Genomic DNA, 27,571 nt, shown 5'->3' on the forward strand with positions numbered 1-27,571 from the left:
ATACTAATGTTTATGTTGCAAGGAGAAAGATATTTATTTTGCAAGGAACATAGCAAGTTGGGAGAACACAAGAAGGCCTCCAAAGCTCTCAAGTTGGAAGAAAGCTACAATTTATTGGCCCAAGCTTAAAGTTCAAAGGATTCAAATTGGAGGAGTAAAATCAAAGGAAAAAATTCAAAAGAATAGTCTTCGAGTCGACTCCTGAGGAATTCGAGTCGACTCCAATGTTTACCGAGTCGACTCCGGGAAAGTATGAGTCGACTCCTAGGAGTCACAGGCAGAAAAGTCAGAGAGCAGTTTTCGGGTCTGAGATTCGAGTCGACTCTAGTGGAACGCGAGTCGACTCCGATGGTTGGTAGGTCGACTCCAAAGAAAGCAAGAGTCGACTCTCAGCGGAACACAAGGAAAAAGTCAGAGAGCATTTTTGGGACTCTGAGATTCGAGTCGACTCCCGCATTGCACGAGTCGACTCCGAGACTCCGCGACCATCAACAGACAGAAAACCAAGTTACTGCCTCTGAGATTCGAGTCGACTCCCAGACAGCTCGAGTCGACTCCAAGGCAGCGCTACACCAAGATGGCAGAAGGCTGTGTTTCGCAAACTGAGAGCCGAGTCGACTCCAAGGAAGTTCGAGTCGACTCCAAGACTGGACGAGCCAAAAGACAGAGGATCGGGAGTTCGGGCTCTGAGATTCGAGTCGACTCCCAGGACAGTCGAGTCGACTCGAGAGGACAAAATTCAAAATTGGATCCACGGACTTCAGTGGATGAGCCGACTCCGAAATTGCCAAGTCAGCTCCAGAAGTTGGCGAGTCGACTCCAGGTTAAGACGAGTCGACTCCCAGTCGAGGCAAGCACATTAATTCAAATTTGGAACAGTGAGCGAGTCGTCTCCGGTAAAACACGAGCCGACTCCTGCAACAGGCGAGCCGACTCCTGATCGCGCGAGTCGACTCCGATCCCAACGGTCATATTGTCAGGAGGTGCAGACTGGTTCCAACGGCTCTATTTTTGTCTCTAACGGCTATATTCTTGTTTCCACGTTATCAAAAGCTATAAAAACAAGAAGAGAGCTAGGAGAGAACTTATGGAAGTGGGAGAGATCATCTAGGAAAGAGATCTCAAAGAGATTACAAAGGAAATCTCCCACAAGCACAAAAGGGCCATCCAAAACGAAATAGAGAGAAGAAGAGCATCCAAGTGAATCCGAAAGCTTCCTCTCCATCCGTGTGCTGCCTCGGGGATCCTCTACTTCATGCCAAATCAGAGGAGAATCAAGTAAAGAAGAAGCCGAGCTCCTCCATCTTCAAAACTCGTTTGAGGGCTTCTCTTTACTCTATTTGTTTATATTGTCATATCTGCTTGTTTAAGAAGCTTTGATTTGTTTTTATTCTTTGTTTTAATATCTTGTAACTTGATTCAATCAAGGAATTGAATCAAGGGGTTAAAGGTTTGTTGGTGAGCCAAAGGAAAAACCAACGGTGTAAGGTTTGTTGGTGAGCCAAAGGGAAAACCAACGGGGTTTAGGTTTGTTGGTGAGCCGAGGGTAAAACCAACGTGTAAGGGTTTGATTGTGAGCCCGGGAAAACAATCGGGGTTGGTTCTAGTCGGTGAGCCTGGAAAAACCGACCGAGTTCGTTGTGCGCTCGTAAAACAACAAGTTGGGTTGTGAGCTTGTAAAACAACCGGCTGTAATCGGTAGGATTATAGTGAAATTCCCAAGAGGTCTTGGGGAGTGGATGTAGGTGCTGGGGTGCACCGAACCACTATATGTCCTTTGTGTTTGTAATGCCTCTAGTTATTGTCTAACTAACACACTTAGTTACTTAGATAAATTGCTTGCTTAATTCTTATCCGCACATCCTTTAGTTGCAAGCATATTTAATCAATTCGAAGTCTATACATCAAAACCTTGCTAAGTTTAACTTTTACTGTGCATCTATACAACTTAGTATAGTTAATCAAAAAGTTTTAGAAGTAGCATAAAAGTTTTTAAAAGACCCAATTCACCCCCCCTCTTGGGTTGTATCTACTGGGCAACAAGTGGTATCAGAGCAGGTGCTCTAAGTGTAATTATTGATCTCACGATCAAGAGCCAAAGATCATGACAAGTCAAATAGATAGTTTTCTAGGAGAAGGACAATCAATTGATACACCTCCACTATTTAATGGCATAAACTATACACATTGGAAAATACGCATGCGCATTTTTATTCAATCACAAAACTATTATTTATGGAAAATCATAACAAATGACCTTCACACACTCTCACAAACTATTAATGAAAAGGACTTAGCACAATTAAACGCTAATGCTATGAACATGTTATATTGTGCTATTCAAGAAACGAAGTTTAATGAAATTTCTGCATGCTTATCTGCTAAGGAGATCTGGGATACTTTAGAAAATATTTATGATAAATCTCAGACTAGCTCACATGTGCTTCAAATATATACTAATAATGAGACTGCAGAAAAGGGTGTTGAATCTCCCTCAGTCGAGTCGACTCCAAGTATCTCAGAGTCGACTCTCAAGTTCACCGAGTCGACTCCAATAAGGTCCGAGTCGACTCCGAGGCAAATCAGCTTCCTAAAGACAAAGAAGAAAAGGAAGCAAGAAGAAAGGAAGAAAGAGATAAAAAGGAAGAAAGCCTTGACCAAGAAAGAGTCAAGCCAGAAAATAAAAGTTAGGAGCGACAATGATGATATTAGCTCCAAGAAACTACAAGAGGTAACTGACTTGTGCTTTATGGCGCAAGAAGACAAGGTAAAAACTGAATCTACTCTTACATCAAATAATTTTCAAGAAGAATTTTCTTATGATGAATTATTAAATGCTTTTCATGATTTGTATGGTGAATGTAGAAAACTAGCTGTAAAGAATAAAAATCTTAAGAAACTAAATCTGAAAATTTCAAAAGAAAGAAATTCTAATGATGAAATACAAGAGAAACTAAATTCTGAAAATGAATGCTTAAGGTCATTTTCAGAAGAATTGATTCAGAAAAATCATAGCTTAATTAAAGAAAATCAAAACTTAAGCAAAGAAATTAATCAATTAAAATCTTGCATTAACAAATTCACCGTAAGCTCAGAAAGATTAAAAATGATGTTTGAAAGCCAACATGCTGATTTTGATAAATCAAAATTTAGCTTGACTCCTTCACTTAGCCATAAATCTCTAGAGAAAAAGGTTATCAATTTACCAAGCAAACCATTAAATAAGATAACTTATTTCAAAAATGAAAAGGATGGGAATAACAACTTTACCTATCGTTCTAGTATAATTAAATCAAATGGTAAAGTTATTACTATTAAACAGATATGGGTTCCAAAAGGAACCATATGTCCTAACTCTCAAGGACTCAAGCAAGCTTGGGTACCCAAAATGAGAAAATGAGGATGTACACATAGGTGTACCAAGGTACCCATGGAACATAAAGAAGCTTAAAAAGTTATTAACAAAAAAATAATAATGAAATCAGTAATTCTTGCATCTCATCATTATTTGTGCTTTAGTATTTGATATGATTTGCTAGTAGTGATCAATTTTGTGATATAGAAAATACTTTTGGAAATATAATCAAATCATTTCATTTTACTCACTAGTGGATAAGGTGCTAAATGATTAATCAACTTATTAAGAATAACTCTATGAATTCTCTATATGCTTGATTGAGAGTTTTTATCTATGGCATTATTGTTTATTGATCATAGATATGATAATGTGTACTTGGTATGCTTTTGAATATATGCACTATGAATACCAAGATTAAAGAAACCATATTTGGCATATGAAATCAGCTCATGCTAGTATGTACTTAATCTCAAAAGACCTTGCCATAGGCTTACTTAGATTATCCTCTTAAAGGTCAAAGTTTTACTATGCATGCTAACTAAGGAAACAAACAAAAATAATTTCTAAATCTAGAGTTGTTGTTTCCAACACTAATTTTTTCAAAAGCTTACATTAGCCTTGTTCTTGGCACTCAAATTAAAATATTTTCTGCATTGGCACAAACTCACAAGAAGCGATCAAATGATAAAGGTTTGCAAACTATGAAATCATGGCATAGTGATTGAAAACCAATTTTGTGTTAAGTTGTGCACAGAAAAATAATATTTTCAGCACCAAGGACACCTTAAGTAAAACAGGATTAATAGAATTCTTGAAGAAATGAAAAAGACAATTGTGTATGATAGTCATCTACTTAAATGATTTTTTTTAAAAAAAAACTATCATCACTGCTTGTCATACATATGATTTCTATTAGATCTATTTTTGATGAAAACTCCTTTTGATCTTCTGAAAAATGGAAAAGGAACCATTGCATATCTTTCATATTTTTCAGTCGTACATGTTATGCTTGATATGTTCTTATGAAAAATAATGCCAAATCTGATAGAGATATGTCTATCCTTGGATATCATTCATCAAGCAATGCATATAGAATATTCAATGAAAAGATTTTAGTTGCAAAAATATCAAGTCATCTTATTCTCTATGAAACTAAGGATTTATTGTCAAGCTACTAAGATCAAATTATATATGGTTAATCTTTTACCTATAACAAACTGAAAACTTGTTAATAATTATAACAAAATTGAGTTTTTCAGAAATGCACTTAATGAAGGAAAATTGATAACTACTAAAAGACTAAATCAAGAAAAGATGTAATAGATCTTGATTCTTGCATGATTAAAAGGAAAGATCACCACTATCATTTGCTTGCCTCATGAGCTTTATATTCTGTCAAATGAATGTGTAGAATTCACTCCTATGTGGTTATTTCATTAAAAAGGAGATCTAAATAAAATAACCACCATATTTAAAGATTACACATTACATATATGATAAAGCAATATGTGATTTGGAACAAGCATCAAAAGCATGATAGCTTAAGTAACCTTTTTGATAGAAAGTAATCGTGATAAATCTATGCATCAAAAAGAAGAACTTGTGATGTCTTATTTGCTCAAAGTATACATAATTTCTGGTTCTACTAATGAAAAGTTATATGAAGATTTTACTTAGCTCATGTTAAGTGAGTTTGAAATATATATGATGAATGAATTAACATCTTCTCTCAAACTCCAAATTAAGACAAACAAGAAAGGGGATCTTCATTGACCAACATTAGTCCACAAGAAAACTCTGATAGAAGATTGGCATGAAGAAGGTATGTCTATGACCCCATCTTGTAGAATTTGTAAAGGATGAGCAAAGTAGATCTATTGTTTAAAGCTGTATTGAAGTATGATAGAATAATTATTTTATCATACAGCTAGTAGACCAGATTGTATGCTCATTATGTGACCTTGTGCAAGACTTCAATCTAACTTTAATTAATCATATTTTATTAATAACAAATACGTCATAATCTGAATTTTGATAGAAACAAACGTTTAAGATAAGTTGATTAAAACTTAGTTAACACATCTTATTGATAATTATCTTAAGCAAATAAAATCTAAACTAAATTGATTTGACCTTGATAAATCTGTCTATTGCCTCACATGCTTGTCCTTGAACTATCTTGGTTAATGAATTTATCTCTTTAGTTCAAGTGATATGTGCTTGCTTATATTTAGGCAATCTCTTGTGTAAAGTGACTCAACATGCAACTATTGTCATATCTCATATTGAGTCATCTAATTAAAAAATATATATATATGTTGGATGAATGCTTTGTATCTTAAAGAAACTAATGACCTTCCTTCAAGAAAGAAAAATGAGAAATTTCAACTTGAAGGATATCTTCATGTAAGATACACTAAACATTCACATGCAAACAAGAGAGAGGACCTTCTTCAGCCAAAGGTTCATACATAAGAAATCTAGTAGGTATTTGATTGAAGAATGCAGAATGAATTGGTAATTCTAGATACTTCTTGAGCAAAGTCAACAACTTAAACCTTATTATGGCATGATTAAGGTCTTTAATTATTAATTTTTGATATCATGGCTCTATATATATTGATTGACTTATGCTCTTAGAAATTGTTTCATGGTTTGCCCAAACTAAATGATTTCTTTGCCTATATCATAACCATGAAATACACAAGTATATGCTTAAAATTTTGATGTAAAATAACTTGTGAGAAGTTATGAACCCATGAGCATAATGAAAATGTTGTTTGCATGATACACATATATATGATACACAAGATTATTTCTTTATTCTGCTCCTTCATGAAAATTACTTGAGAATAACAAAAAGAGAGAGAGATAAAGAAAAGAAAATGGATATTATTCAAGAGAAGTAAAATCTAAATAAAGGCAAATACTCCAATCTTAAGGAAAAACAAAACAAGCATAATATATTCGGCACATTTGTGAGACTTGTGTGAGCATTCTTTTGGAAGGATAAAATCCGTAATGAATTACACTTAAATAGAGAAAATTTGAAGTGAATATTTTAACCTTTCTATATTGCTCATCATAGGGATGGTGCCAATGGGGAGGCTAGTGGTAGTACTCGGCACTATTTGACCCAACTATTCGGTGTAGGGTATATTAGGGACGGCACAAGAGGGAGGCTAGTGGTAGTACCTCGTGCCCCTTCCCAACTCCAACGGATAGGGAGCAAATAGAGTATAGAGCATAAGAAAGTTAAAAATGAAAGACAAAGTAAATGAAAGTATATAAGAAGAATCAAGTCAAATTTTTAATCACTTGAAAACACACTTTAATGATGAAATCAGTGCAAAATTAGAAATATTTCAGTTCACTCAAATGACTCTAAAAGAAAGAAAATGTAAATGCTTTTGAAAGAAATTGAGCTTCAATTGAATCATTTTCTGATTAATACTTTTATACATTTTCTCTAAGATTAGGAGAAAGCATAACTTGTTCTTAAAGGATTAGAAAGAGTGATTACTATAAATTCTGAATAATTCTAGATCACTCTACATTCTTGATATTACAGAATTTCAGTGTTATTCACGTTTATCACTAAAATCTGAAATTCAACAATTTAAAATGATTAAAGAAGAATGCATCTTTTGAGGGGGAGCTTTAGATATTCAGTATCTTATCCCAAAGACACTTTATTTTGATGCATACTTTGAATTTTATGGATTGATTTTGATGAACCTCCTTATATTGCAAGACATGCCTTAATTTCCTTGAGATGAGTTCTATAAAGGTTGTCTTATCTCAAACCTTGAGTCTTATGAAAATAAGCTGAAATATATTTTTGAGATTGACAATCTTATTGAACATTATCTTAGGATTCTAAACTCTTAAATGGAATGATCAATTGAGGGGAAGAAAGAAAATTTCAGAAGGAGAGGTCTTATGGAACTTAATCGCATAAATCTATAACTAAAGGAGAGAGAAAGAACACTAAATGAAAAGTGTTTCTAATACTCTCCAATATGTATCATCTGAAATTTAAATCTGAAAATCTGTATGATACACCTTGAGGCGTGTTATTTGGTTAGTATATCTCATGCATCACTCTTGAACCAAATTGCAAATCTTAAGAGCCTCTAATTTAATGAAAAAGGAGGAGAATAATGTGTTAACTTTTCTTGAGTATCTCTTAGAAAATCTATTTTTTAAACTTCACTAATGAGCTCTAATTGGCTTGCTTTTTGGAACTTCAATTTTGTGCAAATTCATTATTTTATGTATCAAATTGTGCTTATTTTCTAAAGAAATAAAAGAAAGTCTTTAAAAGAGCTCTAAGATGTATCAAAAATTGCATGAATGTATATTTTGATATTTGTGCCCCAATGCTCCTATTATCATAAAAGAACTTTGAAGTCATTAAGAAAATTAATTAAATTGCTCTCATGGTTGATAAAATACTTAATAGATTGGGCAAAAGGTCTTAAACGAACAAGCTTTCATACTCAGTGAAGAGAGGTTAGATTTCCACTCATGTTTTTCCTTGAATATCATTTGTAGTACTTCTTGAATTAACCTAAGGAAGATTCCACCTACACTTGATTAGAAAACTATCTGTGGTATCAAATTAGAAAACCTCTTGAATTCACACTCGATGTGTTCTGCTCTGATCTTTGTGCTTAATGTTTCACTATCTTTTTGATGTTGTCAAAAAGGGGGAGAAATATCTAAGTATATGCTATATATACTCATAATGCTTTATTACTTTGAATTGAATACAAATCAGCTTAAAATTTAAATATGTTAATTGTGTTAAGCTGATTAAATCTAAAGCATTATCATGAAGTATGTTTTTACATATATATGTTTTCTACTTCATGCAACTTAGCTATGTATTACTTCTAGAAATCAATATCTTTTATATTGCATATACTCCAAGTTTTGTCATCATCAAAAAGGGGGAGATTGATGACCCAAAGATTGATTCATAGATTGATTTTGATGATCACAAAACCTTGAAGTATAGATACTAATGTTTATGTTGCAAGGAGAAAGATATTTATTTTGCAAGGAACATAGCAAGTTGGGAGAACACAAGAAGGCCTCCAAAGCTCTCAAGTTGGAAGAAAGCTACAATTTATTGGCCCAAGCTTAAAGTTCAAAGGATTCAAATTGGAGAAGTAAAATCAAAGGAAAAAATTCAAAAGAATAGTCTTCGAGTCGACTCCTGAGGAATTCGAGTCGACTCCAATGTTTACCGAGTCGACTCCGGGGAAGTATGAGTCGACTCCTAGGAGTCACATGCAGAAAAGTCAGAGAGCAGTTTTCGGGTCTGAGATTCGAGTCGACTCCAGTGGAACGCGAGTCGACTCCGATGGTTGGTAGGTCGACTCCAAAGAAAGCAAGAGTCGACTCTCAGCGGAACACAAGGAAAAAGTCAGAGAGCATTTTTGGGACTCTGAGATTCGAGTCGACTCCCGCATTGCACGAGTCGACTCCGAGACTCCGCGACCATCAACAGACAGAAAACCAAATTACTGCCTCTGAGATTCGAGTCGACTCCCAGACAGCTCGAGTCGACTCCAAGGCAGCGCTACACCAAGATGGCAGAAGGCTGTGTTTCGCAAACTGAGAGCCGAGTCGACTCCAAGGAAGTTCGAGTCGACTCCAAGACTGGACGAGCCAAAAGACAGAGGATCAGGAGTTCGGGCTCTGAGATTCGAGTCGACTCCCAGGACAGTCGAGTCGACTCGAGAGGACAAAATTCAAAATTGGATCCACGGACTTCAGTGGATGAGCCGACTCCGAAATTGCCAAGTCAGCTCCAGAAGTTGGCGAGTCGACTCCAGGTTAAGACGAGTCGACTCCCAGTCGAGGCAAGCACATTAATTCAAATTTGGAACAGTGGGCGAGTCGTCTCCGGTAAAAGACGAGCCGACTCCTGCAACAGGCGAGCCGACTCCTGATCGCGCGAGTCGACTCCGATCCCAACGGTCATATTGTCAGGAGGTGCAGACTGGTTCCAACGGCTCTATTTTTGTCTCTAACGGCTATATTCTTGTTTCCACGTTATCAAAAGCTATAAAAACAAGAAGAGAGCTAGGAGAGAACTTATGGAAGTGGGAGAGATCATCTAGGAAAGAGATCTCAAAGAGATTACAAAGAAAATCTCCCACAAGCACAAAAGGGCCATCCAAAACGAAATAGAGAGAAGAAGAGCATCCAAGTAAATCCGAAAGCTTCCTCTCCATCCGTTGCTGCCTCGGGGATCCTCTACTTCATGCCAAATCAGAGGAGGATCAAGTAAAGAAGAAGCCGAGCTCCTCCATCTTCAAAACTCGTTTGAGGGCTTCTCTTTACTCTATTTGTTTATATTGTCATATCTGCTTGTTTAAGAAGCTTTGATTTGTTTTTATTCTTTGTTTTAATATCTTGTAACTTGATTCAATCAAGGGATTGAATCAAGGGGTTAAAGGTTTGTTGGTGAGCCAAAGGAAAAATCAACGGTGTAAGGTTTGTTGGTGAGCCAAAGGAAAAACCAACGGGGTTTAGGTTTGTTGGTGAGCCGAGGGTAAAACCAACGTGTAAGGATTTGATTGTGAGCCCGGGAAAACAATCGGGGTTGGTTCTAGTCGGTGAGCCTGGGAAAACCGACCGAGTTCGTTGTGCGCTCGTAAAACAACAAGTTGGGTTGTGAGCTTGTAAAACAACCAGCTGTAATCGGTAGGATTATAGTGAAATTCCCAAGAGGTCTTGGGGAGTGGATGTAGGTGCTGGGGTGCACCGAACCACTATATGTCCTTTGTGTTTGTAATGCCTCTAGTTATTGTCTAACTAACACACTTACTTACTTAGATAAATTGCTTGCTTAATTCTTATCCGCACATCCTTTAGTTGCAAGCATATTTAATCAATTCGAAGTCTATACATCAAAACCTTGCTAAGTTTAACTTTCACTGTGCATCTATACAACTTAGCATAGTTAATCAAAAAGTTTTAGAAGTAGCATAAAAGTTTTTAAAAGACCCAATTCACCCCCCCTCTTGGGTTGTATCTACTGGGCAACACAAACCTAGTATGAATTTTTCGAACGCCATGATGATTAATGGGTGGAGACCAAAAGTAGAAAAATTTGAACAGTTGCCACCTCGAGAAGCAAAGATAATACCATCCCATTAGCAAGTGCCTAAGCTCGAGTTAAAACCTTTACCGAAGGAACTCAAGTATGCCTTTCTTGGACCCGAGGACACTTATCCTATAATTATCTCGTCTGATCTTAATCATGACCAAGAAAGAAAATTACTTGGTGTTCTAAAGAATCATAAAGGAGCTTTAGGGTGGTCTATTGCCGACTTGAAGGGGATTAGCCCTTTAATTTGCACGCACCAGATATACTTGAAGGACAATGCCAAAACCACAAGGCAAATGCAACGCAGGTTGAATCCTACGATGAGGGATGTGGTTAAGACGAAAGTCATCAAGTTGCTTGATGTGGGTATTATTTACCCAATTTCCGACAGCAAGTGGGTAAGCCCTACTCAAGTCGTTCCTAAGAAGTCGGGTTTGACGGTAGTAGAAAATGAACAAGGTGAACTAGTGATAAGTGCTCAATAATTTATAATTTAGTTACCTTTCCATGGCACTTATCAATATTTTTAAACTGATAAATACATATTTTACCATGAAATTGAACAAACATTGAAGTAAGTTTAAAATATGGTAATTATTTTCTTAAACTAGATTTTGAACTTTTCTTTCTCTTGGTTGCAATCTTTCATGAAAACTACAGAAAAACATATAAGAAGATTGTGTTGACCCGACTAAGGTTATAATTAAATGGGTTTTGGTCCTGGTTAGATTGAAAGTTATAATTGTATGGAAAAATATTTGATTAACCCTTTTATTAAGTCACGGTCTTATTTATCTGGTCGAGTTCAGTCTGAAGCGGTTTAGTAAGAATTAAATAATATTGGACTCGAGGATAAATCAACAACCATCCAAAGCCAACTCCCCTATCCTTCTCAGATCAACAGCCATCCAACATATATATATATATATATATATATATATATATATATATATATATATATATATATTCACAACGCTGAAACAGGAAAGTCATGCCGATTTTTCCCCCATCAAAGCAACCGATCCTCCATCCTCAACGGGACCTCGTATCAGCCGCGTGCCAAATCCATCTAAGAGGGAAATCAACCGCGTGACCACCGCATCCAGCTCCTCCGTCTTCATCCCCGGGTGTTCCGCCAGCGACCAATTTCCTCCACGATCCCAGTCCGCGGCAATCAATGAGCCGTTCCAACCATCGAGACTCATTTCCTCCGATCAGCTCGTTCCAGCCACGAGACCCACGGAATCCTCCACGCAGCCAGCAACCGAGTAAAAGACCAATCTCCTCCGTGATCCATGCAGTGCACCAGCGCCATCAGCCGGTAACCCAGCTCGGCATCCATCTCCAGCTCCATTCCCGTCTTCTCCGAGATCCCAAGACTTCCGTGATCAGCATCCTAGCCGCATCGAAATCCAAGGATTCCAGCTTCCGTCCGCGTCGCTCCCAGCGTCCGTTTCTCCTTCCTCCCATGATTCAGCCACCCAACCAGCTCGTTTCCGGATCAGCGCCTCCATCCCGCGGTCAGCTCCATCAATCAGCCGATTCCATGGATTTCGCCCCAACGATCATGCATGTGTTCTTCCTCCTCTCCACGCGAAATCATGGATCCTCCGCTGGCTAATCTTTGGTGGGATCTATAAAAGGGAGGGTGGCCATCGGAGGGAGGGGGGCTCGGTTGAGAAGAAAGAAACAGGGGAGACCCCTGTTTCGGTGAAGAAAAGAAGCCACCAGCCGAGAGGAAAGAGAGAAAAAGAAATAAAAAAAGAGAGAAAAAGGGGGGAAAGAGAATATTTTGTGATATATTGGGAATAATGGGAGGTGAAGGCTTTCATTTGAAGACGGGAGGTCGTCCGGAAGCCATGCTCGGCTAAACGTCCAATCTAGGGCTGGATGAAGCCCTAGCAATGTATGAGGGCATTGTAGTTCTTACTTTTTATTATTATTTTGGAGCTTGTTTAAATTCTTATATTCAATGAAATATTTCTTTTATGATGTTTAAACCTTGAGCATGCTATTTATTATTCATGTTTGCTAAAGTAGTCTAAGATGATCCATGCCTAGGAAGATGAGGTGTGCTGCACCCTAGATTAGCATACTTAGGTAGACACTTCATGCTATACCGAAGATGGATCTTCCTAAAACTCTTTATATTTTTATTTTAAAAGGCTTGTAGCCAATATTGCATGCCTCTCCAAAAGATAAAAAAAATATTAAAGAACACAGACCCTGATACAATGCTATGTGGTGGATTCCAAACCCTAGATCCATTTACTCTGATAAATTCCAATTCGCACTCATAGTTTAATTTAGTTTATTCGAATTAGCAAATTCTTCTTCTTGATTTATTTTTAAAAGAAAAATAACTTGTCTCCAATCCCTGTGGACCGACACCCGTAATCACTATCCTACAAGATACGTGCTATTGCGTGGTTTATTTTTGAAATTAAAAAGAACCGATCAATTTTTGGCGCCGTTGCCGGGGATTGCTTGCATAGTTATTTTTCCTATCATTAAAAAAAAATTAATTAATTAAAAAAATACTTTCAAATATATATATATATATATCTATATATAAAATTATTCTCTATTATTGTTACTTTTCTTATCTCCTTTTTCTCTTCTACTAATTTTTTTTTTTTAATTTTTCTTTTGGTCTTATTTGATCAGGAACCGAAGAGGAGATCTGGGCTATCAGAAAGGAATGCTTTGGAGGTTTGCTAAAAAAAAATTTAAAATTGCTGGGGAAATTCCCTTTGGTAATCTCTAAACCTTTCTTATTTAAATTAATTATTAGCTTGAAATTTTGTGGTGATTGTTTGATTTTAATTATAGCAAAATTGTGAATGCATGCTTGATACACATACACAAATCAATTTGCACATAGTAAGGGCAATCACCCCAACAAGATAAGAGCCGGATTTCATCACCGGACTCTTGCCCAACTTAGGTGAACTCAATCTCACATAGTGTCATCTTTAATTAGAATCAATTAGACGTTGGCCCCTAGGGACATTCGAGCTCAATAGGATGAAGATCACCGAAGGTTGCACCAATTTCGCTCTGTGGCTTAGTTGATGTCTAGGCAAGCTTTGTCCCTATAAGGGAGACAGTTCATCTGTTCGAGGCAAGTGGGTTTTAAGTGGGACCTTTGCGAACGCATCGTGACCCCTCCACTTACCTGGGAGCTTACCTGGTCAACTCGGTTCATTAGACCGGATTGGAGGCTTAGGTGCCCTCTTCAAACCAGTTAGGAGCTGTCTAGTGATTTTAGGACAAAGACTAGGATTGATATGCTTTTCTCTTTTATTGCATGCTTGATTGATCGAGTACTAGTGTATGCACGGTAGTCGTTCTAGAGTACGAAACCTATTACCTTTTGACCCTGAAATAGAACGAACCCTTAGGAACATTCGAGCTAAGATCAAAACATTAGAATCATCCTCCTGAGATGGCTGAAGAACAACCCAAACTCTTGAGGGAGTACTTTACTCCCACCATTTACACTTCCCCATCTTGCATTGGATTACCTGAAGTAGCAGCGGTACAATATGAAATAAAGTCTAGTGTGATCCAAATGCTTCCATCTTTTTATGGGCTCACCAATGAAGACCCATATAAACACCTAGATGAATTCCTTGAGATTTGCACCACTGTCAAGATTCAGAATTTCACTGATGATGCTCTGAAACTTAGGTTATTCCCCTTCTCCCTTAAAGATAGAGCCAAACAATGGCTGAATTCTTTAGAAGCTAACTCAATTCGTTCTTGGGATCAAATGCAACAAGAATTTCTTAAAAAATACTTTCCCAGAAGAACGAACCAGTTTAGACGTGCCATTACAAGCTTCTCCCAAACTGAGGGAGAAGAATTTCATGAAACTTGGAAGAGATTTAGGGACCTAATCCGTAAATGCCCACATCATCAAATACCTAAGTGGCAGCTAGTGCAATGCTTCTATGACGGATTGACTGAACGAAACCGTCAGATGATTGATGCCGCATGTGGGGGGACATTCATGCTTCAAAATGAGCATGAAGCATGGAAATTATTTGAAAATCTAAATGAAAACTCCCTCCACCATGCTTCATGTTCTCGTCAAGCACCCCCGAGTTCTCAAAGAAAAGGGACCATTTGTGAAATAAGTCATTCTATGGACCTGTCTAGCAAGGTAGATGCATTGTCCCATAAGATTGACCAACTGATGATAGGTGGGCATTACATGAACTCTTCCCAAGCACAAGTGTGTACTATTTGTTCTAGCCCATCCCACCCTATTCATGAGTGCCCTTCAGCGCCCCAATTCCCCGAACTCGTGCAAGAGCACATCAATGCTGCTCAAACACTGCCTACACCGGGTAATGACCCATTTTCCAATACATATAACTCGGGATGGCGAAATCATCCAAACTTTTCTTGGAAGCAGCAAGCTTCGAATACTGCCCAACCTTATTCCCAAAACTTTCCAAACCCTCAGAATTTTCAAACCCCACAAAATATTCATCCCTACCATCCCTCGACTCAATTTCAACACACTCCTCCTCCACCCCAAAGAAACACAGCCTTTGAGGAGAAAGTGTTGAACGCCCTTCAAGGTTTGGAAACCATTACACAATTAGTGCACTCTCATACGCAATCAATCGCCAAGCTAGAATCCCAAATGGGTCAACTAGCTAATGCACTAAACAAGCGAGAGGAAGGAAAGCTTCCAAGCCAACCACTAAGTAATCCTAGGGGACAATACATGGCTCAAGAAAATCAACTAAATGCAATTCATCATGAACAAGCCAATGCTTTGACTACCCTAAGGAGTGGACGTGTAGTAGACAATAAGATTGGGGAGGACAACAATAAGAAAGATGAAGAAGAGGATAGAAATGTGTCAAATGAAAAACCTTCTTCTTCTTCTTCACCTAGTCCACCTTCTGCCAAAACTCATATCCCAAAGGCCCCATATCCTGAAGCTCTTAATTCACCCTCTCCCTTTGGCAAAAAAGGAACTTCACTAGAGGAAATAATGGAGGTTTTCAAACAAGTGAAAATCAACCTTCCGCTTCTTGATGCTATTAGACAAGTTCCCTCCTATGCCAAATTCCTCAAAGACCTTTGTACACAAAAGCGAAAATCTAGGACACATGTGCCTAAAAAGGTCTTCCTAACTGATCAAGTGAGTTCTATTCTCCAACACAACACCCCTCCGAAATTCAAAGATCCTGGTGCTCCCACCATCTCCTGTGTCTTAGGAAATAATTTCATTGATCGAGCACTCTTAGATCTAGGGGCAAGTGTCAACCTTTTACCTTATTCACTTTATGAGAAACTTGGGTTAGGTGAGTTAAAACCAACCTCGGTATCCCTTCAATTGGCTGATCGATCTGTAAAAACACCACGTGGGATAATTGAAGATGTTCTTGTCAAGGTAGACAAATTCTATTTTCCAGTAGATTTCATTGTCCTTGATATGGAACATGAACCTAATCCTAGAAAACAAATCCCCGTTATCCTTGGGCGGCCCTTTTTAGCAACAGCCAATGCGTGCATCAATTGTAGAACAGGGGTAATGAACATATCATTTGGGAATATGAAGGTAAAACTAAATGTGTTCAATGCGGCCGACCAACCCGCAAGAAAAATTGAGTGTTTTATGATAGACAAAATAGATGACCTCATAGAAGGAGATGCAAAAACTATCTCACTATGTCTGGCTGAAGACAATAAACTTAGCGCTTGTTGGGAGGCAACCCAATTCTCTTAGATTATTTCTTAACATTGAGGACAATGTTAGGTTTAGGTTTGGGGGTATTCATCTTGATTTTCATCCAAAAAAAATAAAAAAAATAAAAATAAAATAAAAAAATAAAAAATAAAAAATAAAAAAATAAAAAATAATAATAAAAAAATCATTTTTTTAAAAAAAAGAAAAAAATAAAAAATAAAAATATTTTTTAAAAAAAATGTGTTTATTTTCATTTTTTTTAAAAAAAAGTTATTAAAAAAAAGTTTTTGTTAAAAAAAAAACCTAATTTATATACATTTATGCGAGAATGATAAACACACAAGGTATATAAAATCTAAAAAGCCCAATAACTAGTGGGAAGTAATACAAATTTAAGTTCTTTTTATTAAGTCTCTCTTAGGGAGTTGTAAGCTAATTAATACTTTGGAATTTCACTACACACTGGCCGACTCTTCTAAGGTCTAGGCTCGACATTATGTTGAGAGTATGGTAGCAACCTTGGACCCTGATGAATCATACTTATCTAATCCAAAAAAAAAAAAAACATCAATAAAAATGGATTTAGTCAGGAACATCGAAAAGGGCTACCTATTGTCAAAGATCAAGTGGGCTTGTGATGAGGACTCCGAGCATAAGTCCGTAGGGGAGTCTTGATGCCCGACACCTTATGCCAACTGGTGTGAGAATTGTCGACTGATTGCTCGTTACACGGAGAAATCACCACAAGAGTAAAAGTGCACAATTTATATATCTTTCAAAAAAAAAAAAAGGAAAAAATGCTGTATTGACCGAAAAGACAATAGTGTGAAAGCCGTCGTTGTAAAAATTCGAGTAAACTGGAATATTACAGATAAAGCCCGTGAGGTACTAAAGTAAACATCCACAACTCTCGAAATCCTGCAGATAAGATGATTTTGAATCAGTGAGTAGGTCTTTTCGACCAATCCTTGGAAACTACTAGTATTAACAATATTTTGGAGATCCGAACCCTTAGCTTGTGTACGGTCCAGATTTCATCGAGCACTCCAGTATAAATAAGTCTTACAACTCCCTAAACGGAAACTTAATGACTTTAACTTAGATTGCATACTAATCTAGAATTTGGGCTGACTTGGTAAATAAAACCGTGTGTGCTTTGAAATTCTTATCATTTATGTATCTTAAATTAGATTTTAATTAAAAAAAAAGTTTTTTTTTCTTAGCTAGTATGCACTTAGAATTTGAAGTTTCATCAATTGAATTAAAAAAAAAAAAAACAAACAACAACAACAACAACAAATTAATCATAACAATAAATGATATTGAAGTTTGTGGGTATCTTCACTAGAAACCCTCACGAGACTATAACTCGTCCACTAGGGTAACCTAGGGGTTTAAAGCCTTGTTGCGTATGGTAAATGCAATCGCGATGCCTGCGAAAGTGAGTTAGAGCTTTTCTTTAATTTCATTTTGCTCGAGGACTAGCAAAACATAAGTTTGGGGGTGTGATAAGTGCTCAATAATTTATAATTTAGTTACCTTTCCATGGCACTTATCAATATTTTTAAACTGATAAATACATATTTTACCATGAAATTGAACAAACATTGAAGTAAGTTTAAAATATGGTAATTATTTTCTTAAACTAGATTCTGAACTTTTCTTTCTCTTGGTTGCAATCTTTCATGAAAACTACAGAAAAACATATAAGAAGATTGTGTTGACCCGACTAAGGTTATAATTAAATGGGTTTTGGTCCTGGTTAGATTGAAAGTTATAATTGTATGGAAAAATATTTGATTAACCCTTTTATTAAGTCACGGTCTTATTTATCTGGTCGAGTTCAGTCTGAAGCGGTTTAGTAAGAATTAAATAATATTGGACTCGAGGATAAATCAACAACCATCCAAAGCCAACTCCCCTATCCTTCTCAGATCAACAGCCATCCAACATATATATATATATATATATATATATATATATATATATATATATATTTTCACAACGCTGAAACAGGAAAGTCATGCCGATTTTTCCCCCATCAAAGCAACCGATCCTCCATCCTCAACGGGACCTCGTATCAGCCGCATGCCAAATCCATCTAAGAGGGAAATCAACCGCGTGACCACCGCATCCAGCTCCTCCGTCTTCATCCCCGGGTGTTCCGCCAGCGACTAATTTCCTCCACGATCCCAGTCCGCGGCAATCAATGAGCCGTTCCAACCGTCGAGACTCATTTCCTCCGATCAGCTCGTTCCAGCCACGAGACCCACGGAATCCTCCACGCAGCCAGCAACCGAGTAAAAGACCAATCTCCTCCGTGATCCATGCAGTGCACCAGCGCCATCAGCCGGTAACCCAGCTCGGCATCCATCTCCAGCTCCATTCCCGTCTTCTCCGAGATCCCAAGACTTCCGTGATCAGCATCCTAGCCGCATCGAAATCCAAGGATTCCAGCTTCCGTCCGCGTCGCTCCCAGCGTCCGTTTCTCCTTCCTCCCATGATTCAGCCACCCAACCAGCTCGTTTCCGGATCAGCGCCTCCATCCCGCGGTCAGCTCCATCAATCAGCCGATTCCATGGATTTCGCCCCAACGATCATGCATGCGTTCTTCCTCCTCTCCACGCGAAATCATGGATCCTCCGCTGGCTAATCTTTGGTGGGATCTATAAAAGGGAGGGTGGCCATCGGAGGGAGGGGGGCTCGGTTGAGAAGAAAGAAACAGGGGAGACCCCTGTTTCGGTGAAGAAAAGAAGCCACCAGCCGAGAGGAAAGAGAGAAAAAGAAATAAAAAAAGAGAGAAAAAGGGGGGAAAGAGAATATTTTGTGATATATTGGGAATAATGGGAGGTGAAGGCTTTCATTTGAAGACGGAAGGTCGTCCGGAAGCCATGCTCGGCTAAACGTCCAATCTAGGGCTGGATGAAGCCCTAGCAATGTATCAGGGCATTGTAGTTCTTACTTTTTATTATTATTTTGGAGCTTGTTTAAATTCTTATATTCAATGAAATATTTCTTTTATGATGTTTAAACCTTGAGCATGCTATTTATTATTCATGTTTGCTAAAGTAGTCTAAGATGATCCATGCCTAGGAAGATGAGGTGTGCTGCACCCTAGATTAGCATACTTAGGTAGACACTTCATGCTATACCGAAGATGGATCTTCCTAAAACTCTTTATATTTTTATTTTAAAAGGCTTGTAGCCAATATTGCATGCCTCTCCAAAAGATAAAAAAAATATTAAAGAACACAGACCCTGATACAATGCTATGTGGTGGATTCCAAACCCTAGATCCATTTACTCTGATAAATTCCAATTCGCACTCATAGTTTAATTTAGTTTATTCGAATTAGCAAATTCTTCTTCTTGATTTATTTTTAAAAGAAAAATAACTTGTCTCCAATCCCTGTGGACCGACACCCGTAATCACTATCCTACAAGATACGTGCTATTGCGTGGTTTATTTTTGAAATTGAAAAGAACCGATCAACTAGTTCCAACTCGTGTCCCGACAAGTTGGCGTATGTGGGTCGACTACCGAAAGCTGAATTTGGTCACAAGAAAGGATCACTTTCCTCTACCCTTCCTAGACCAAGTGTTGGAAAGAGTTGCAGGGCATGATTTCTATTGTTTTCTCGATGGCTATTCGGGATATTATCAAATTGAGATTTCACCAGAAGACCAAGAGAAGACTATCTTCACTTGTCCTACTGGCACATTTGCTTTCCGACGAATGTCATTTGGGTTGTGTAATGCACCTGCAATATTCCAAAGATGCATGCTCAGCATTTTTGAAGACATGAACGAAATTTTTTTGGAAGTGTTCATGGACGACTTCTCCGTTTTTGGCGACTCATTTGATGATTGTCTGTCACATTTACAAGCAGTCTTAGCTCGATGTATAGAAAGAATTTGATATTGAATTGGGAGAAATACCACTTCATGGTACCAAAGGGAATTATCCTAGGACATATTGTTTCATCGAAGGGCATGAAAGTAGATAGAGCTAAAATCGATTTAATTGCTAAGCTACCTGCACCCAAGACGGTCAGAGATGTTAGATCATTTTTGGGTTACGCCGGATTTTACAGGAGGTTCATCAAGGACTTTAGTGTCATAGCTCGACCGTTATGTAACCTCCTATCCCTTAATACACCGTTCAATTGGACTGAAACCTGTCAAGAGGTATTTGAAAAGTTGAAATCTATGCTTAGCACTGACCCATCGTGCGACCACCTGAGTGGTCATTACCTTTTGAGATTATGTGCGACGCTAGCGACTATGCGATAGGAGCTGTCCTAGGACAACGCAAGAATAATAAGCCATATGTCATTTACTACGCAAGCAAAACCTTAAACGATGCTCAAATGGATTACACTACCACCGAGAAAGAATTGCTTGCAGTAGTATTTGGCTTAGATAAATTTCGCTCTTATATCCTTGGTGCTCCTATTGTTATCTTCACGGACCATGCGGCACTAAAATATTTGTTGGATAAGAAAGAGGCCAAACCACGCTTAATACGATGGATACTTCTACTCCAAGAATTTGACATCACTATCAAAGATAAAAAGGGAGTAGAGAATGTGGTTGCTGACCATTTATCACGATTAGTTTTTAATGATTCGGTACCACAGTTCCCCATCAAGGACTCATTCTCCGAAGAGCAGTTGTTTGCACTTTCTACTATGCCATGGTATGCTGATATTGTAAACTTTCTTGTCACGAACCGGATTCCGGAGCATTGGGGGTCGACAGATAGAAAATTTTTTTTGCGCGAAGTGAGAAATTATTACTATGACGAACCCTATTTATTTAAATATTGCAATGACCAAATTTTTAGACGATGCATACCGGATCATGATATACAAAGTGTACTTTCTTTCTGTCATACTGATGCTTGTGGTGGACACTTTGCTTTTAAGAAAACAGCAGCTAAGGTGTTGCAATGTGGTTTTTATTGGCCTACACTATTTAAAGATGCCCACGAATTCTGTAGGACATGTGACCCATGTCAACGTGTTGGAAGTCTAACTCGTAGGCAAATGATGCCTCTTCAGCCCATTACTGCTATTGAAATTTTTGACATATGGGGCATCGATTTTATGGGCCCATTTCCACCATCTTTTGGATAAGAGTACATTTTAGTTGGGGTCGAATATGTGTCCAAATGGGTAGAAGCTGTCGCTTGTAAGACCAATGATCACAAACCCGTCTTGAAGTTTCTAAAAGAAAATATTTTTTCACGATTTGGGATACCTAAGGTCATAATTAGTGATGGTGGAAAACACTTTTGTAATAAGCCTTTTGAGACATTATTAAAAAAGTATGGTGTCACCCACAGAGTTGCCACCCCATATCACCCGCAAACTAGTGGCCAAGTAGAATTAGCCAATAGGGAGATCAAGCGTATTTTAGAAAAAACAGTAAATCCATCACGAAAAGATTGGTCCTTGAAACTATCAGATGCATTATGGGCATATCGTACTGTATACAAAACCATTCTTGGCATGTCTCCCTACCGGCTAGTCTATGGAAAAGCGTGTCATCTGCCTGTAGAAATAGAACATAAATCGTATTGGGCAATTAGAAAATTGAATTGTGATTTACATGATGCCGGTCTAGCTAGAAAATTGCAATTGAACGAGCTTATTGAGATTCGCAGAGATGCTTATGACAATGCTAAAATTTGCAAAGAACGAATGAAGATCTTACATGATAAATCAATTTTAAAAAAATCTTTCGAAACTTTGCAAAAAGTTCTTTTATATGATTCCTGCTTACATCTGTTTTCTGGTAAGTTGCGATCGAGATGGACAGGTCCTTACATTATAAAAACTGTTTTTCCACATGCGGCGGTTGAGATTGAGAATCTACGGGATGGTAGAATTTTTAAGGTAAATGGACACAGATTAAAATCTTTTCTTGAGAATTTTGCAGATGAAGAGGACTCCTTTTCCTTGGGGGAGCCTTCTTATGACTGAGCATGAAGGCAAAGGTATGTGTATATTAGTTAGGATTATTTTTCTAGTTTTGTAGGTTTTATTTTCTGGATATCAACAGCTCAAGGTATTCTTCTTCTCTCCAATATTATTTTCTCTACTGTCTTTCATTATAGTTTTCTTGTATCTATTACATTGAGGACAATGCAATGTTTAAGTTGGGGGAAGGGAAGTATTTTGCAAAAAAAAAAAAATTGTTTTTGCATTCATTTCTAAGCAAATGCACATGTATTTTCATATTGAGTTTGTGCAACTATTAAGGCAAGGAATACATGCGTACTATGACTGATCAAAAACCTATTATTAGATCCCCGCACATGTATTTAATGATTATAGGTAGGCCTCAGGAGTTCACATTTGTTTAATGTATTTTTATTAAGCCATATCTGTAAAAGAAGTACAAGTATCCTTGTCCATACTATAAGGTTCTTGATTTGGTTTTCACATAAAGATAGAGGTTGAATACCCCGGCTAGATCATCTAAGTGCCTTATGTTCCGACCTTGGTTGACCTATAGTCACGTTGCATTCACATTATATGGTTCAGTTTACCTTCTCTATTTCGAAAAAAAAATAAAAAAAATAAAAAAAAATGAGGAGATGACAAGTCTAACCTCGTGGCGTAGTCTGGTTCGAGTAATTAAGCCCGAGTGGTGTTTTACCTAATGCCTTGAGCCAACTGGATCAGGAGTCATTGGCCGAAAACTCGCTACATGGACCTTGCTAGAGCCTCAGGGGGTTGGACTATTGTAATCACCATATGTGTTTATAAAAAAAAAAGCATGAATAGGGTTGGTCAGGCTGAACTCAGTGACATGTGGTAATGGCTGGTTTGACTCCATTGTATTGGACCTCTGTGTACTTTGGATATATAGGTGGGATTGATAGATCCTTCTTTTTATGCGAACCATTCTGGACAATTTTAGACAACATGAGATATTCCGAAAATTTGATGGATCAGGCTCTAATAAACTGTAGTAAACACTTGTGAACTTGAGTAGTACACCTAAAATTCAAGCGGTGCCATGTTGTGGTGGAGGTATTAGTATTCCGAGAAAGTCATACTATTTTATGCACACTACACTTTCATATTTTTCTTGCTTTGAAAGTTGCCGTGCTTGAAAATATATATTAATTAATTACATGTGTATTAGCTTAGGCTTTATTTCATATTTTTAGGATCTCATGTCATATCATTCATGATGTTTGTGGGTAACATCCCTGAAAACCCTCACGAGACAACACTCATCCACTAGGGTAATCTAGGGGTTTAACGGCTTGTTGCATGTGCTAAGTGCAGTCGTGTTGCCCTACGAAAGTGGGTACGTATCTTAGTTTTATGTCTTTAGCTTTAATAAAAAGTCAAAGGATTGACCAATACTTTTTGTACTCTCATGTTATTGTTTACTCTGAATTGCTAGAGACTAGCAATAAGCTAGTTGGAGGGTGTGATGAGAGTACAAAAGTACGATCTATATACTACTTAAATTAGTATTATTACCAACGGATAACGATATTGTCCCTAATTTAATATTTTAATTTTTGATTGGGTGCAGGTGATCATAAATCAAAGTTACAATGCGTATTTAGTATAAATTGGGCCTAGACAAATGCATAACTTAGACCACATACGCCCAACCTCGTCATGGTTTGATCGAACCCACCATTCTTCAAGCACACTTGCACTCGAGGAATATATGCCAGCCATCCTAAGGCAACACGCAATGGGACATCCGAGGGCTTAGATTTATCAAACCAAGAAGATCCAAAATGGCCACATCAGCGATCATCCCGTGATCAACGAGTCCCCTCCACATCGTCCGCACCCATGATGAGCTCCCACATCAACCCGCTTGCGTTCTCATCCTGCCCGAGCCCGTGAAGCTTCCCAGTATCCCTGATGATCTTCTTTCCCCCGTAATCCCAGCTTCCGGAAATTGAGTCCCAGCGATCCTAGACATTCGCGATTCACTCATCCACGCCCCTGCCGTCCGCGATCCATCCGCATCTCCCATCGGCTCACGCGTCCGTCCCTTCTCAGCCTCATAACCCGATCAACGCTCCTCCACAGTAGCCGTGATCAACTCCCAAGCATCCGCCTCCTCCACAGCGTCCGCGATCCCATTCCTTCTTCTGGTGTCCGCGTCTCAGCCTTCCTCTCAGCCGAGCCCAACGCCCATTCATCCACTCCTTCCGAATCAGCATCCGGATTAGCTAGCAATCAACCATCGGATCCCAACATCCCACAATCTTCCGTTTCCGAGCCTCAAATCCATTCCTCCATCTTCGTTCTCAGCGTCGTTCCAGCCGCGATCACCTCCCAGCCCCAACGCCCGAGCCCGTGAAGCGCCACAGCAGCCGCGATCACTGCCCAGCCGTCCGGCTCCTCCGTTCCAACGCTCGTGAGCATCTCGGCTGGGATGCGGTGAAGATTGTTATAAGAGGGGTTCTGGTTCCCACACAAAAAGGGGGGGAGGGGGAGGGGGGGGGGGAAGAAGAGAGGAGTCGGGTTGCTGCAGTGGAAAGAAAAAAAAAAGTAGAGAGAAACAGGGGATGCCCTGTTTCTGTTATTAAAAAAAAAGAGTGAGAAAGAGAGAGGAAGATGATGAGCTAAAGTCCTTGGTGATGGGTGAAGGAAGATCCTTTGGTGTACCAAGTGCATGATGTAAATTCTAATCCTTTGCTTTATACGATCTATCTTTTGATTATGTTATGATTCTTATATGTTGAAAATTCTTTTATGATTTATGCTTATTGATACATGTCTTCCTCAATTATTTGATTCATCGTAGACATTCTAAGGCACGTTGAATGCTTAAAAAGAGAATTCATGTTATCAAGAACATACTCAATAATTAAATTTTATCTGCTTATAATTTTTAAAAGAAAACAAAAGAATCATAGAATTTATCGCATGAACTTGATATTATTAAAGGGGATTCCAGATCCCTACACCATCTTAATCTATCCAAACTTTGATTCTCTATTTACTGATTGATTTTCTATTTGCAAAACATCATCTTAATCCATAAATTTATTGAATTAATTAATCTAAAATTACGCTAATAATCCATAGATCGTTTCCTGATGAATCGACCTCGGATTTCCGAATTATACTACTTGTGTGATTCTCCTGCACTTGGGAGAACAATTTTTCGAGAGCACCACAGGTTAGGTATGGGTCATTCCGTGCATAATGTTTAAGCTAATATAATGCTAAATACCACCTCACAATCATGATTATTTGATGTCTAATATATAGACATATTCAAATTAATTTATGTTAAAATAATTCAACATAATAATGCAATATGGTGGATCACGTAACTTTGCAATAACTGTCCCACAAACCATGGTTCTTTGTGGCTGGAACACAGTAATCTTCACATAGAGGAAGAAAGCAGTGCAAGGTTTTTTTTTTCTTTTGGCCCCTTCTTTAATTTGGTTATTATTGTTTTACTCTATCCGCCTGCCAACTACTACTATTCCAGCTTGTTTAGTTGCGCGGTACTTGTTTAGGTTCACTTCAAAGCTCTCTTATCCAATAGGAGGACCACGAGATGATATGCCACCGAACTGCTCAGGACTTGGTAGTACCAAGAAGAGCCCCATGCACATACTCCTAATTAAATATAACAGATTTATTCAAAATAGAATCATCTATTTGGTTTCTAAATTAACATAATGGACTAAGCTTACAGGATTTATTTGATCTCAAGCTCACTTCAAGTTGGAGGAAAATAAACTGCTTCTATTATAATCTTATAACAACAAAGGTAAGTAATCATTTCCTTGTACGAGGATTGTGATATATTGTTTTTCTTTTTGAGGTTCTTGAGTATAGCACCTTGTATGGATGGTACTATGTGTAAAACCTTAGAATAGCAATGTTCATATGTGGCATCTCTTTGCCAGCAAACTAAACTAAGCCTACAGGGCTAGATTCAGCAACATTTGTCACTAAGATAAGACCACTTGGATAATGAATCTTAACAAGCTTGCTTTAACTTCATGTTTTGGCATCTCTTCATATATACCCGGGACAAACAAAACTGCTTACCAAATTATACAAGATCAAAAGAGAAAGCAACAAAAATCATCACTTAGAAACGGAAAATGCTTCGGGGTTCATTGGATTCGCAACTGCTGATTTAATAACTCCACAATCAACAAACTCCCTTTTAAGAATGGCAACAGATGGAGTATCCACAAATTTTGCCCTATTTGTACCAAACCCATTTAAAAATATTCCACCACCCGAACTGTGTTCCAAAGCCAATTAAAAATTTGCCCAAAAATTTTAAACTTGTCCCAGCAAAAAACAGTAATTCCATTGGGAATCCGACCCGCCCGATTAATCTTTATTCGAGTCAAGTTATTCAGGTTGGATCAGGTACCCAAAAAAAAAAAAAAAAGAGGGGTAGGGGGGATAATATCAACTAAAAATGAGTATAAAGAATTTGGCAAACAATCTAAATAAAAATGATTTTTATAGCTTATAGTTAAAGATAGAAGTTAGATGCCTTTGAGGTTTGGGATTCAAGTCCTATCACAATATATATTTTTATAAAATTTTATAAAATTTTTATATGTATGTGTGCATGTATGTATGTATAATGTATGTTGGGTTGGGCCAGCAAGAAGATTGGAACTAAGGAGACAAAGAATGAAATTAAAGAAAGTATAGTCTGACATGACAGAATGGAACACCAACCAATAAGTGAGTAGGAGTTTTTCAACAAGTATTGCTCATACTCCTGGATCTTCACAGTGGCACCTCCACCACTATAGTGTAAGCTGGGAGCAACTCCAAAAATTCCAAGTGATGTCCAACCCCTTTGTCTCTCGGAAGCAAGAAAGAGAGCAGCAAGCATAGGCTTCGATAGTGCATTTTGAGGCGCTAATGCTTAATTGCCTTGGCTCGTCCTTTTTTTTCTTCATTTTTTCACTTTAATATATATATATATATATATATATATATATATATATATATATATATATATATATATATATATATATAACTCAATTCAGAAAAGAAACAGCGAGTTTCATTTATGTTATAACTTGTTGCAGTAGCTGATCTACGGTAATCTAGTTCCATTCAAATCGAAGTTATTTAGATCAGACCTAGGTTACAACTGCATTGCAGTTGTTGTTTAGATTTTTTGGTGCTTGTCCAAGAGAGAAACAAAGAGCTCGCTTGTTGTGCTATAGAGGATGTGCTGGCCTATTTGTTGTTGAGAATTCTTTGATTGCACTCAAGCCAATGGCACCAGAATTCTTTGATTGAACCCTGGGTCTTCAATTATGATTGACTGATCACTATAGCTGATTTGCTCCACGATATACGAGCGCCCATGCCCATAAAAG

The 27,571-nt window shown here is 37.8% G+C and overlaps 1 non-coding gene across 1 annotated transcript; it reads right to left on the reverse strand.

Annotated features, from left to right (window-relative positions):
- Positions 1 to 14,305: 14,305 nt before the first annotated feature.
- Positions 14,306 to 14,411, reverse strand: LOC120106619 (small nucleolar RNA R71). The gene has a single exon (XR_005508721.3). It is a non-coding gene; the product is annotated as a small nucleolar RNA R71 (small nucleolar RNA).
- Between the last annotated feature and the right edge of the window lie 13,160 nt (positions 14,412 to 27,571).

Source organism: Phoenix dactylifera, chromosome 18, assembly GCF_051530095.1.
Source record: "Phoenix dactylifera cultivar Ajwa chromosome 18, Ajwa_hap1_PhDact_Kaust_v1.1, whole genome shotgun sequence".
NCBI lineage: Eukaryota > Viridiplantae > Streptophyta > Magnoliopsida > Arecales > Arecaceae > Phoenix > Phoenix dactylifera.